The 15,294-nt window shown below is 39.0% G+C and overlaps 1 pseudogene; it reads left to right on the forward strand.

Annotated features, from left to right (window-relative positions):
- Positions 1–13,627: 13,627 nt before the first annotated feature.
- LOC129559539 (RBPJ-interacting and tubulin-associated protein 1 pseudogene) lies at positions 13,628–14,439 on the forward strand (annotated as a pseudogene).
- Positions 14,440–15,294: the final 855 nt, after the last annotated feature.

Genomic DNA, 15,294 nt, shown 5'->3' on the forward strand with positions numbered 1-15,294 from the left:
TAGTCAAACTGTTGGATCCCTTGGTCAAGATCAACCCTGAAAGAATTAGAGATTGAAAAACACACATATAAATACCCTGAAATCTCCAGAATAATAAAATTTATGTTGAACTACTATTTATGTGTGTGAGTGGGCCTTAGAGAGCATCACTATGAACAAAGCTAGTGGAGGTGATAGATTTCCAATTGAGCTATTTCAAATCCTAAAAGATGATGCTGTGAAAGTGCACTCAATATGCCAGCAAATCTGGAAAACTCAGCAGTGGCCACAGGACTGGAAAAGGTCAGTCTTCATTCCAATCCCAAAGAAAGGCAATGCCAAAGAATGCTCAAACTACCACACAATTGCACTCATCTCACACACTAGTAAAGTCATGCTCAAAATTCTCCAAGCCAGGCTTCAGCAATATGTGAACCATGAACTCCCAGATGTTCAAGCAGGTTTTAGAAAAGGTAGAGGCACCAGAGATCAAATTGCCAACATCCGCTGGATCATGGAGAAAGCAAGAGATTTCCAGAAGAGCCTCTATTTCTGCTTCATTGACTCTGCCAAAGCCTTTGACTGTGTGCATCACAATAAACTGTGGAAAATTCTTAAAGAGATGGGAATCCCAGACCACCTGACCTGCCTCTTGAGAAACCTGTATGCAGGTCAGGAAGCAACAGTTAAAACTGGACATGGAACAACAGACTGGTTCCAAATAGGAAAAGGAGTACGTCAAGGTTTTATATTGTCACCTTGCTTATTTAACTTCTATGCAGAGTACATCATGAGGAACGCTGGGCTGGAAAAAGCACCAGCTGGAATCAAGATTGCCGGGAGAAATATCAATAACCTCAGATATGCAGATGACACTACCCTTATGGCAGAAAGTGAAGAGGAACTCAAAAGCCTCTTGATGAAAGTGAAAGAGGAGAGTGAAACTGTTGGCTTGAAGCTCAACATTCAGAAAACAAAGATCATGAAATCTGGTCCCAACACTTCATGGGAAATAGGTGGAAAAACAGTGGAAACAGTGTCAGACTATTTTTTTGGGCTCCAAAATCACTGCAGATGCGGATTGCAGCCATGAAATTCAAAGACGCTTACTCCTTGGAAGGAAAGTTATGACCAACCTAGATAGCATATTAAAAAGCAGAGACATTACTTTGCCAATCAAGGTCCATCTAGTCAAGGCTATGGTTTTTCCCGTGGTCATGTATGGATGTGAGAGTTGGACTGTGAAGAAGCCTGATCGCCGAAGAATTGATGCTTTTGAACTGTGGTGCTGGAGAAGACTCTTGAGAGTCTCTTGGACTGCAAGGAGATCCAACCAACCCATTCTAAAGGAGATCCATCCTGGGTGTTCATTGGAAGGACTGAAGCTGAAACTCCAATATTTTGGCCACCTCAAGCGACGAGTTGACCCACTGGAAAAGACTCTGATGCTGGGAGGGATTGGGGGTGGGAGGAGACGGGGACGACAGAGGATGAGATGGCTGGATGGCATCACCGACTCGATTTGGACATGAGTTTGAGTGAACTCCGGGATTTGGTGATGGACAGGGAGGCCAGTCAGACACGACTGAGCGACTGAACTGAACTGAACTGAACTGAACAGAAGGCTTAGGGCAGGGGTTAGAGTGGGGAGGAGTGGTGTTATCTGAGATTAGGGGTGGGAAGTCCACTGATAGAGCAGTGCTAGAACTCATGTTTTCATAGAAGATAGAGTCATTTTTTGGCCACATAAGGTCTATAATTCTTCCTTCCAAGACAAAACTGATTTCCTGACATTCCTCTGTTACCTTCATAGTAATCTATTCCCCTAGTTATTTGTATTTGTAGAGTTATTCCTTTAGAAGAAAATCTATGTTCCCAGAAACTTAGCTAAATCAAATTGACCAGATACTCTCAGTACTTCCTCTTTATGTATTCAGTTTCTCATTTACTTCTATTTAATTCTCTCTTATCTCAATGCATATTTCATACTATTTAGCAAAAGTAGTTCTAGCTTGTATTTTCTTCCACTGTGTGTGGATGTGCTCAGTCACTTCAGTCATGTTAAACTCTTTGCAACCCTATGGGTCATTCAGTTCAGTTCAGTTCAGTCGCTCAGTCGTTACTTGTGTTCAAATACTAATTATTGGTTCTTTATAAAATATGAACTCCAAAAATGCATATTTGAATTGCATTTTTATAAATATATGTGTATATATCTTCTACAGCATAATGGCAAAAATCTATTACATGAGTAATGACAGGACCTATTCAGAAGCTTTGTACACAAACTTTCCATTATTCACATTAATATGAGAGGCAGAGGCAGATGTCAAAATAATGAAATATATAAGTAATCAAGTACAGTTTCTAGCGATTCTCTTAAAAAGGCTTTTAAAACATTATGCTGCTAATTGTTTTGTCTCTGGCTTCTCTTTCTCCAATAGTGTACATACTCAGAGGTAAAAATTAAATATATACACCAAAGACTTAAAACATGCAAAACAATTTTTAAACAGGTTAGGAAAGTACTTAATTTGATGTATCAAACTCTTCAGGCTTGATATGACTCAAAGTGCTTGAGATACATCTAAAAACCAATGAAATGACAAGTGAATGAAGCAAAAACTATTATAATGAAAATTATTTTAAACCATGAAAAAACAAATTTGACATTACACTTCTATTTGATTAAAGTCTTCAAACTACAAGCGAACTGGGTGACAAGTGAATCTGTCCCATCGTGCGGAGCTATTCAAAAATCTCCTCCTGATTTCCCCTGAAAAACTCCAGACAAATATTTACCAAAGTCCAGAGAAGTCTGTACTCAGAATAAAAAAATCTCCAAGTGTTAAAAGTTACTATGCCTTCTTCTACAATATACTTTCTTCTTGAATAAAACCTATGATTTAATTTCAAGGGTTCAACTTTTCATCTCTGTTGCTTAGGGAAAGTGGGTAAATGTGCTGTTGAAAGGAAACTCTTGAGAGTCATTATACATTCACCCATAGCCTCATTAAGTAGCGACACGTCTAATGCACCTTCATTGGCTTGTCACCCAGAGGTTTTCTTGTCTCACACACATTTTCACCCAGCTTAATTGCCATCTCAGTGCACCAAAGGCACTGCTAGTTTCCACCATGTTTTCAACATCCGACACTGTAATTAACAACCAGGTTTACCATTCACCCTGGCTTTCACGCCAGGCTTTCAAATCCCCACCAAGACACCAAGAGTCTCTTCCCACCCAACAAGCACACTTTTAATAATAACTGAGCAAATTAAGGTATTTTTTTTCTATTTGAGTCTTAAGATGATTTTAAAACATATAAAACCATAATCAAATTCATGAACAGTAGTTCTAAGTTAAAACAAGCTTTCAAAATTCAGCTGATTCAAACATATCTAAAGGATCCCTGTTTCTTCTAGTACATGAGACCCTTTACAACTTTATCCCTAGCTCCCTATGCAGACCTGTCTCCAGTCACTACTTACACATGTAAACTTTTCACGCAAACCCTAACATACTCATGACTGTCACTTTATGACTGTGCGCCTTGATCCCTGCCATTCTCTCTGCTGGTGAATCCTTATCCCTCTGTTTTCTTACTTGGTAAATTTGTACTCATTTTGAGACCCTGCTCAAAATTCATCCCAATCTGAAACTTTGGCCAAATGTCCAGCCAAATTTTAGTCAGAAAAAAAATTCTCTTTTAGTCAGGAAAAAAAAAAAGTCTCAGATATTCCCTTAGAAATCTTTACAAACACTTCTATTATTGCACGAGGTGTGCTGTACTCTGTTCTAGTTTTGGGTATTGATCTTACTAGAATCTTTACATTTAACTGATTTTAATGGACATTTGTCATTTGGGGGCTGCTTGGCATCCAAACAGCTTTCCTCTTTGGGGTATGGTTGTCAGAATTGGCAAAAACAAACATAGGACACATGACTAAACCACCACATACCAAAAAATAACTGCCATTTATTCCATAGTTTAGTCTTATTTTAAATCTTGGTATACATTAATTTAAAAAATAAAATCATGCTATTTCTATTTTAAAGCAATAAGTTTAGATTAAAAGATTCATACATATCACTAAGATCCATCATTTGAAGAAGCAAGAGAAATTATCGGTGGGATCAATATCAAGAAGAAATAATTCATATAATCTTCATTTCAAAAACTAGTGAGAATATCTGTTTCCCATAGACACCCAGAATACTCCAGTGAAAAACCAATCCTATAGAGGCTGTCCATTTCTTCTCCAACACACTGAAAAGAAATATGAACACTGATAATAATGTCACCATATACATAATTTTCACTACTTAATATTATTGATGAAGAGAAAGAATGTGTCCAGTTGGACGTTAACTGTGGATAAAGCTATTTGTTCTGTGGTGTTCAAGGCAATCTTCAACCTACCCATAAATGCAATTCCTTCCTATACAAATGACGTACTCTGCCATACCAATCTCAGAACACTTTTAGTATTCTGCTGCTGCTGCTGCTGCTGCTGCTAAGTCGCTTCAGTCGTGTCCGACTCTGTGCGACCCCATAGACGGAAGCCCACCAGGCTCCCCCGTCCCTGGGATTCTCCAGGCAAGAACACTGGAGTGGGTTGCCATTTCCTTAGCATAGCTTAAATATTTAATCATTTATTAATACAATTTTAAAAAATCTTTCTGTGGCATTATATTTAAATGATGACCAAAACAGAGTCACTGAGTACTTTCCACTCAAAAACTCACTGTGTATTTACCAAATGTATATCCTTGTTCAGCACATCACTGGTGGGTAACAGTTGAAATTGCTTTGTATTTAGTAAGTATATGATAATAAGCACCTTTCTAAATCACATACCCTTGTATTAAGCAACATCCAATAGTGTTATTTGATTTTAAAATTATAAATTTTAAAATTTCATTCTCAACATGAATTATCCATGCAGTTCATTTCAGTTGCACAGTCATGTCTGACTCTGTGATCCCATGGACTGCAGCATACCAGGCTTCCCTGTCCATCACCAATTCACGGAGCTTGCTCAAACTCACGTCCATCGAGTCGGTGATGCTATCCAACCATCTCATCCACTGTCATCCCCTTGTCCTCCTGCTTTCAATCTTTCCCAGCATCAAGGTCTTTTGCAATGAGTCAATTCTTTGTATCATGTGGCCAAAGTATTGGAGCTTCAGCTTCAGCTCTACATTCATTGGAAGGACTGTGAATATTCAGTGAATGAATATTCAGAGTTGATTTCCTTTAGGATTGACTGGTTGGAATTCCTTGCAGTCTAAGGGACTCTCAAGGGTCTTCTCCAAAACCACAGTTCAAAAGCATCAATTCTTCAGCACTCAGCTTTCTTTATAGTCCAACTCTCACATCCATACATGACTACTGGAAAAACCATAGCTTTGACTAGACAGAGCTTTGTTGGTCAAGTAATGTCCTTGCTTTTTAATAAGCTTTCTAGATTGGTCATAGCTTTTCTCCCAAGGAGCAAGCATCTTTTAATTTCATGGCTGCAATCACCATCCGCACTGATCTTGGAGCCCAAGAAAATAGTCTGTCCCTGTTTCCATTGTTACCCTATCTATTTGCCATTAAATGATGGGACTGAATGCCATGATCTTCATTTTTTGAATATTGAGTTTTAAGTCAGCTTTTTCAGCCTGGCATTTCACATGATATACTCTGCATATAAGTTAAATAGGCAGGGTGACAATATACAGCCTTGACGTACTCCTTTCCCAATTTGGAATCAGTCCATTATTCCATGTCCAGTTCTAACTGTTGCTTCTTGACCTGCATACAGATTTCTCAGGAGGCAAGTAAGGTGGTCTGGTATTTCCATCTCTTTAAGAATTTTCCACAGTTTGTTGTTATCCACATAGTGAAAGGCTTTGGCTTAGTCAATAAAGCAGAAGTAGATGTTTTCCTGGAACTTTCTTGCTTTTTCTATGATACAACAGATGTTGGCAATTGGATCTCTGGTTTCTCTGCATTTTCTAAATCCAGCTTATACTGGTTTATAATCTTACCCCCAATATTAGGACTCAGGCCTTTTTTTTTAGGTAGGGAGAAGAATACAGTAACAAAACAAAAAAATCTCACGGTAGAGGTTCATTAAAAATTAAAAATGGCCTACCATATGATCCAGCAATTCCATTCCTGGGTATATATCCAGAAAAGAAACTAATTCAAAAATGTATCCCCAACCTAATATTCATAGCAACACTATTTACAATAGCCAAGACATGGAAGCAACCAAGTGCTCATCAACATATGACTGGATTAAAAAGAAATGATATGTACATGTATATATATATATATATATATATATATTACACGCATACACTATGTGTTACAGTGGATTATTACTCAGCCTTAGAAAATAATGAAATACTGTCATTTCCAGCAATGTGAATGGACCTAGAGAATATTACGCTTGGTAAAATGTCAGACAGAGTAAGACAAATACTATTATATGATCTCATATTCTACATATAAATGTAGAATCTAAAAAATAATACAAATAAAAGTAAACACAAAACAGAAACAGACTTATTGAAAACAAACTTGTGGTTACCAAAAGGGAGAAAGAAGGAGGAGGGACAATTTAGGGGTATGGAATTAACAAACTATTATATATAAAATTGAGAAGCAACAAGGCTTTACTGTGTAACACAGGGCATTATGTCCATTATCCTGTAATAATCTGTAATAGGAAAACAATATGCAAAATGCTGAATCACAACATTACACATCTGGAACTAGCACAGTATTGCAAAACAACTACACTTCAATTAAAGTATTGCACAGTAAGTTTACTATCTTCTTCAACTGAATAACGAGTTAATAATTTCTTATGCAAACTTTTTTTAAGCTCCCCAAAACTTGGAGTTTCAGGTTTCCAGTTTCATCAATTTCCTTTTGCTTCCTTTTCTTGCTTCCAAAATTGTGATTATTGTGCTGTGACAGCTTGGAGACCTCAGCAGTTCTCTGAAGAAACATAATTTTAGTTTTATTCTTGTCCTAGAAGAATCTGGTTTGACTGATTTGCCAATACTTTGAACATAGGATCTTAATAATTTGGCATCTTGTCAATATTTGATAGAATTGTAGAAATAAGTATGTTGCAGAACCTATAAAATCACGTTCCCACATATCCATCTAAATGTTCATTGTATTTGGTTGACCAAAAAGTTTGTTCAGGTTTTTCTATCTCATCTTATGAAAAAAACCTGAAAGAACATTTCAGTCAATCCTATATCTGTTACCTGCAATTTCTTCTTTTGGCTGTATATGTGAACTTACTGCATTTGATTAATTTTTTGAGAACATATAGATATATTTCTATATCCACATGATTTTGAGAGGATACATTTATTTATAATTTTATTATGGCTTTTATGCTTTTGTAAAACATTTTAATCAATTTTTCATGAATTGGAGCTCAAATGCACAACTGTAAAAATAAAACCTAAACTCAACTTTAAGCAATAAGTAAATGATGTACAAATACTTAAACCCAAGATGAACTGATCAATTTATGTGCATGTAGCACATTATGAGGCTGTTAAAAAAAATTACTGAAATTTCTGAAAATTTAATAATTAACCTTCTATTCAAAAACAGTAAACTATATATAAATAATTATGTCTTTATTTTTTAAAATTTATTTTTAATTGGAGGATAATTATTTTACATTATTGTGTTGGATTCTGTCATACAACAATGTGAATCAGCCATAAGTATAAATATATATATATATATATATGTGTGTGTGTGTATATATCCCCTTCCTCTTAAATTTTTCCACCACTACACCCACTCCATCCCATCCCTCTAAGTTGTCAGAGCACTGGGTGGAGCTCCCTGAATTATACAGAAACTTTCCATTAGCTATCTCTTTTACATGTGGTCATGTGTATGTTTCAATGCTACTCTCAATTCATCCCACTCTTTCCTTACCCACTATGTCCAAAGTCTGTTCTCTATGTCTTCATCTCTATTCCTGCCCTGCAAATAGGTTCATCAGTATCATTTTTCTAGATTCCATACATATATACATATATATATGCTAATATATGAAATCTGTTTTTCTCTTTCTTACTTCACTCTGTATGCTGTGCTATGTTTAGTCACTCAGTCCTGTCTGACTCTGCAACCCCATGGACTATAGCCTGCCAGACTCCTCTATCCATGGGGATTCTCCAGGCAAGAATACTGGAGTGCCTTCCTCCAGATGATCTTTTCAACCCAGGGGTTGAATCCACTTCTCCCACACTGTAGGTGGAATACCTGGATTCTGAACCACCTGAGCTACCAGGGAAGCCCATGAATACTGGAGTGGGTAACCTATCCATTTTCCAGGGGATCTTTCTGACCCAGGAATCAAACTGGCATTTCTGGCATTTCAAGCAGATTCTTTACCAGCTGAGCAAGTAGGGAAGCCCTCTTTCTGTATAACGGGCCCTAAATTCATCCACCTCACTAGAACTGACTCAAAGGTGTTCTTTTTTATTGCTAAGTAATATTCCATTGTATAGACACACCACATCTTCTTTATCCACTCATCTGTCTACAGACATCCAGGTTGCTTCCATGTCCTAGTTATTGTAAATAGTGCTGCTATGAACACTGGGGTACTTGTGTCTTTTAGGTTATGATTTCTTCAAGGTATATGCTTAGTAATGGGATTGTTGGGTCATATGGTAGTTTTATTCCTAGGTTTTTAAGGAATCTCCACACTGTTCTCCATAGTGGCTGCATCAATTTACATTTCTACCAACAGAAATTTTCCAGTGGCATCTTTAGGGCTTTCTATGTATAGTACGTCATCTGCAAACAGTGAGAGTTTTACTTCTTTTTTTCTTATAGGGATTCCTTTTCTTTTTCTTCTCTGATTGCTATGACTAGGAATTCCAAAACTATACTGAATAATAATAGCAAGAGTGGGCACCTTTGTTATTCCTGATCTGAGAGGAAATGCTTTCAGCTTTTCACCACTGAGAATAATGTTTACTGTGACTTACAATATATGGCCTTTATTATGTTGAGGTATGTTCCTTCTATGCCCATTTTCTGGAGAGTTTTTATCATAAATGGGTATTAAATTTTGTCAAAAGCTTTCTCTGCATTGAAATTATCATATGGTCTATATCTTTCAATTTGTTTATATGGTATATCACATTGATTGATTTGGGTATATTGAAGAATACTCGCATCCCTGTGATAAACTCCACTTGATCACAGTGTATGATTCTTTTAATGTGCTGTTGGGTTCTGTTTACTAGTATTTTATTTCAGGATTTTTGGTCTTTAATTTTTTCTCTTAAGAACTGCATGTTGATACACTTTGCTCCATAGAGTAATACATATTACCAAAAAAAAAGTGTTCCATAGTCAAATCTCTTTGGAAAATCCTGGGCTAAACAAAGTCTATCAGGTTTCTTTCCTAAAACTGTCCAAGAGCAAAAATTTAGTTTGTGGTATTGCCTAAGCTTATTTTAGCACAAAGTCTTTCTTCCCTTCTTACTGAAGTTTCCTTTGGAATACAGTTTTGGAAACAAATGTTTTATTTTGTTCCTTCAAACTCAACTGGAGTTAAATAATTAGTGGTTCCAATGAATCTGAGATTTATACCTCCATGAAACAGTTCACAACCTGGGTAGGTGTGTCAATTTACTCTTTCCTGGAGTCCTCAGCTGAAAGAATGATGAAGCACATAAGAACAGATGCTTTTGAACTATGGTGTTGGAGAAGACTCTTGAGAATCCCTTGGACTGAGAGATCCAACCAGTTCATCCTAAAGGAGATCAGTCCTGGGTGTTCATTGGAAGGACTGATGTTGAAGCTGAAACCCCAATACTTTGGCCACTTGATGCAAAGAGCTGACTCATTTGAAAAGACCCTGGTGCTGGGTGGGATTGGGGGCAGGAGGAGAAGGGGACAACAGATAATGAGATGGTTGGATGGCATCACCAACTCAATGGACATGGGTTTGGGTGAACTCTGGGAGTTGGTGATGGACAGGGAGGTCTGGCATGCTGTGGTTCATGGGGTCGCAAAGAGTTGGACACGACCGACGGACTGAACTGAACAGCTGAAAGATACTATCCGTCAGTAACTCTTGAGTTATAGTTCTATGTGCTTCTCACATCTTTAGAATTTTGTATACTCCAGTTTTTTGAATCTCCAGTAAAGGTATAGCTTAATTTTCTAGGCTCTCAGGTCTTTACATGGTCCCCAAAGTAGTGAATTTACTTTCTTTGCTCTGCTTTGTTACATTTATCCACTTACCAGTTACTTCATCCTAGTGCTGATATTACTTCAGCGTCATAGAATTTTCTTTCTTCATGTCTCCCTTCTTGGATTATTTCCTCCACTCTATCTACTCGGATTCAATGCTTTCACAGCAAATCATAGTATAAAAAGAAAAAGAAATCAATACTTTAAAGTCAAGGTGGATTTCTTCATCACAATGAATTCTGGTCCTGAGGAGACACTCTCACATAGTGCAAAGGTGAGGTCATTCTGGGTTCAAATCCCGAAAATTATTAGCTGGTGAACTTTATGAAAATTTCTTACCCTTATTGAACATTAATGTTCTCATATAGAAATATGAAATAATATATAGATAGAAATAGATATAATAATATCTATTTGGTGAAATAGATATAATAATACCTAAATATAGCTTTGTGGTATAGGATATACTGAAAAAAATACTAAGTACATGATAATTGTTAATTACCCTCATCTGTTTCCTCCGGGCAATAAGTATTTCTGTAATTCAAACTACTTCAACCTCATTCACCTCCCCCACCAAAAGAGAAGTTTAAACCAAACGATGTCAAAAGCCCTCAGATTTTTAGCACTCTGTGAATGTGAGCTTAAGGAATGTTCCTTTCGCCTCCTCCGACAGCATCCAGACACACGTCACTGCACATAAGTGGGAGCTGCAGAAAGGTAAACACAGCATCTTGGAGGTCATCAGAGCAATTTCCTGGGTGCTCTTCCTTGGTGTCTCGTGCTGAATCGTAGCCTTCTGTAGGCTTCTTTAAAAATTCCCCTTATAAATAGTCACAGAAATAGTTCACTTGAATTTGTCCTTATTTCTCCTGGGTCACAAATGCTTCCCTGAAACCCAAGGATTTCCAGAGCTTGTATTAAGAATTCCCATATTCGAGTAATGAATTTTGATCACTAGTTCCTGTGAATATTGGTCAAAATATTTGGGTCACTAGCCTTATAGATAATGAATGGATCTTCCATTTCTAACCAAGGGAGTTTCAATAGTCTTCTTCAGTGTGATAAGCCCATATCATTCTCTTTTAAGAATAGTATTATGTGTAAATCACTGAAATAAAACTGACTTCATTAGAGTTGTTGGTGTGTATTTTCTTTTCTTTTGAAGCTCTTCCAATGGAATGGATAAATATAAATCTAACAGTGCTTTTATTGCTACACTTTTCTCTAAAATCATTGCCCAAAATGACAACTCTTTAGTGTAAAGTAACTGCAATGTTCTCTAATAACCCATATGATAGCTATTGTCTGTTCAATGCTGCCTTGAAAATTACATGGAAAATTAAGCCAATCCAACTAGCAAAGATACATTAATATAACCATTATATGTCTGACAAACTCACTCAAGCTAAAAATAATTAGCATTAAATCAATAAATTCAGGCTATTTACATAATTGTCCCAATCTTTTAGAAGTCTGCTTTGCCACTCCCTGTTCACTTTTTTTTCTACTAACATATTATAGCTAATTGGTTTTTAATTAACTTGCAAGTAAGCGATGCTTCTAAAAAAGATTGGAAACTACTCATTATTAATTATATCTAACATTTTTACACAAGTTCCATGTTTATATTGACTTACACAATCTCATTAGGATCTTTTGATAACCATTCCTGATTTATAAATCAAAGAAGGCAGTGTTCAAAGACACTGGACCACTTGTTCAGTATCTCCCAGCTAATAAAAGATAGGACTGAGATAAAAAGCCTGGGTCATCTGATTCCAATGTCTATTGTAGACACTGTCTCTCAATTAAAATGAAATGCATGGTATAAAGGTCTCTACTTCATGGAATCCAGCTCCTCAAAATTGAGTTAATTTTACAGGGCATTAATGCAATTAGGTGACCATGAGAAATCTTGAGGCCTCTTGCCCTCTAACCTCCATGCTACCAAATGTACTAATGCAATATCCTTAGCTATTTTTTTGACCCCTTGTCTTTCTGTGCAAAGCATGGCTCTTCATATGGCCAGAGGCACAGTGTATGAGGGAAAAATCTTTGCAACATGTACCTTTTTCATACCTTTTTCTATTTGATTTTTGACATGCTTGCAGATTTCTAAGATGAGAGCAATCTCCCTACTGCAACAGTCTTTCTAATCAAAGTCTCTCCTTGTCTATGTCTTGTAAAGATTGTGATTAAGACTGCAATGTGTCAGGAAAAAAGAGGGAAGCTATTTGGAAAGCTAACTCTCCCACAGAATGCCTTCTAGGTTTCCAGGGTGTGCACAGGACAATGGCTCAACCAGAGAAGAACACGGGCCTTTGCATATGCTCTTTGAATGGCCTACGACACAGTGCAATTTCAGCTATGTTTAAAGTTTAGAGTGTGGTACAAATTCAAGCTTCCTCTCTATTTTTTTTTTTTTTTTTTTAGTCACTGATATGTGACAAATGATGAAATTTTCAGCATGAAATTTGCTATTGAGGTTTCCATCTTTCTTTATGATTTCTTATCAGGCCTTGCTATCCTTCAAGTCACAAATAAAAATGCAACTTTCATCTGCATTCAAACTGAGGTGGAAATATAAAAATTAAACATTTTCACTTTTTCCTGCATATCAGTCACTCTCTGTGAGCTCGAAAACAGCAAGACAGACTTTCTGCTGCCTCTTCTCCAGAATGATTTCTTGGAAAGGCCATAATAAAAGACTGACTTGCTATTAGCATATCTACAACACATATAATTTATAACTCTACCTACATATTCAGCATTGAAACTGAGTTCCCATGAGGCCTAAAAAAAAAAAGACAAAGAGGTTTCCTAACTGCAGCAGCTACAAACCAACAGCTAAAATAAAATACACCTGTACACTCTCAACAGATTAATAACTTCTTAATCTCCATTAGAATCTGGAGGGTCCAATCATTGAAAAATAAAGGTTCAGTAAGAAAAAAGTTATAGAAATATCTATTTAGGTCACTAGGGCCCAGATGCCAGTGCTGAATCAGTCCTCGTGGAGCTGGGGCTGAGGGTGGCCTAAACTTCCAGGAGTCACAGACTCCTAGAGTTCAGAGCTGCAGATATGGATGTACAGCGTGCGTCACCAGTGCCCAAGCGTCCCTGCAAAGGAGTCCAGGCCTGGGAGCAGGGGACACTGAGGGTTGCGACTGACGTCAGTGAGCCAAGATGCTCAGGTGTGACTGACACTTGTGACTTCACCCTTTGAAACCTCAATTTTATCATCTGTAGAATGGACATAATGGAAGCTACCTCACAGGACTGTTGAGAGGATGAAATGAGACAATGCTTGTAAATCTCTTTGCAGGAGGGAGCCCTTTAGGCAGGACCTGGCAGGCAGAGCACCCCTGCTGTCACTCAGGACCAGGAGCGGCATGAAGACCCCAGCAGAGCTGGCCATCAGCCAGATGCAGACCCTCCACATTCAGCACCGTTGCGGGGGAAGCTACCAGATCAAGGTTAGGCCGTCATATGTGGAGGAGACTTTGTTTGGCAGCCCTGCAGGCACCCAGCCCCCACCCCCAGACTTTGACCCACCCTGGAGGAAGAAGGTCAACAGAACCAGAGGAGTGGGGACAGGAGTGTCACAGGCATCAGGAGCCAATGGGAGCTGTGAGTACACCTCCTCCAGTGGCAGCACCCCAACCCTCACACCAAGGAAGAACAAATACAGGCTGATCAGCCAGACCCCTTCTTGCTGCAATAAGTCTCTCTTTGGCTCCTGACCTGAGAGCGCCAGCTGGGAGGCCAAGTGGATGGTGAGAGGAGACGCTGCAAAGTTCCAGGCCCTCTTCTGGACAACCCCAGCTATCCCAGGGGCAGCCATTCACGCCACCCCAGGGAGACTCCAGTGCGATCCGTTCACCCAGCTGGTCCCTCAAACACAGAGTGCAGGGTGGTGGCCAGCTCCTGGAGGCTGTCTGTGAATGGGTTAGACACTCTGCGCCCTCTGAGGCAGGAGCATTCCCACGCCCTCACCCAGCTTAATGTCCCTGGCACAGGTCCCCACCCACCAGTACCCCCTGCAAAGATGGGCCTCGAGATCCCAGGCCTGCCCCTTCAGGGGTCACCTTCCAGAGACCCCGGGTGACTCCCAGTGACCCTTCAGCCAGTGCTTCAGTGCCAGCTACGCCGCCCACCCCCACAAGGCGGAGCCACCCAGAAAGCAAAGCCCCCTTGGAAATGAGTTTCTTGGTCCTTTCTGTACATTTGCCCATGGGGTCACAACCAGAGGCAGAATTTCAGAGGATGGGGCTGGTAGGTGGGCCTTGGGGAAGACCACCAGGCATTTATGGAGCACTGCTGAGGAAATGGCAACCCACTGCAGTGTTCTTGCCTGGAGAATCCCAGGGACGGGGGAGCCTGGTGGGCTGCCATCTATGGGGTCACACAGAGTCGGACACGACTGAAGCAACAGCAGCAGCAGCAGCAGCTGAGGACAGAGAGTGAGGGTAGGCAGTGCCCCTCTCTGACCACCTCTGGTTGCTCCCCACTTTCCACACTGATAAGGATTGGAGGGTCACCCCTTGACATCTCTATCTCTAGTCCTGTCATAGACACACGGTGTATCAGCGCCAACCCAGAGGGTTCCCCCAGCTTCTCCATCAACACTGTCTCGCCGCCAAGTGTAAATAAATGGTATGATCGCTAACCCGGAGGGTTCCTCCTCCCTCCCTTCAAGTCAAGCTCCTGCTCAGGATGTTTCCAGGTGAGTCTGAAGGCCTCAGGAATTTTCCCAAGCACCACGTGTGGACCAGTGGGGAACACAAGGATCTGGGTGATACGTGGACGGACGTTTAAAAATTGTAATAGTCATGTATTTATTTTCATGTATTAAATATATCAGTAGCTCATCGAAACAAACAAAAAAGAAATATCTATTTAATACATCATAGCTGATCCAAAGGAAAAACAGACCAAAGTAAGACATGCTTTAAATATTAATTAAAACCCAATCAATTTCCATTTAAGAAAACATTTCTTGCCTGTCTAGACATTACTACCACATTGTGTGTGTGTGTGTATATATGTATATATACAT

This window comes from Moschus berezovskii, chromosome 8 (assembly GCF_049115385.1).
Source record: "Moschus berezovskii isolate FMDL1 chromosome 8, NW_MosBer_1.0, whole genome shotgun sequence".
Classification (NCBI taxonomy): domain Eukaryota; kingdom Metazoa; phylum Chordata; class Mammalia; order Artiodactyla; family Moschidae; genus Moschus; species Moschus berezovskii.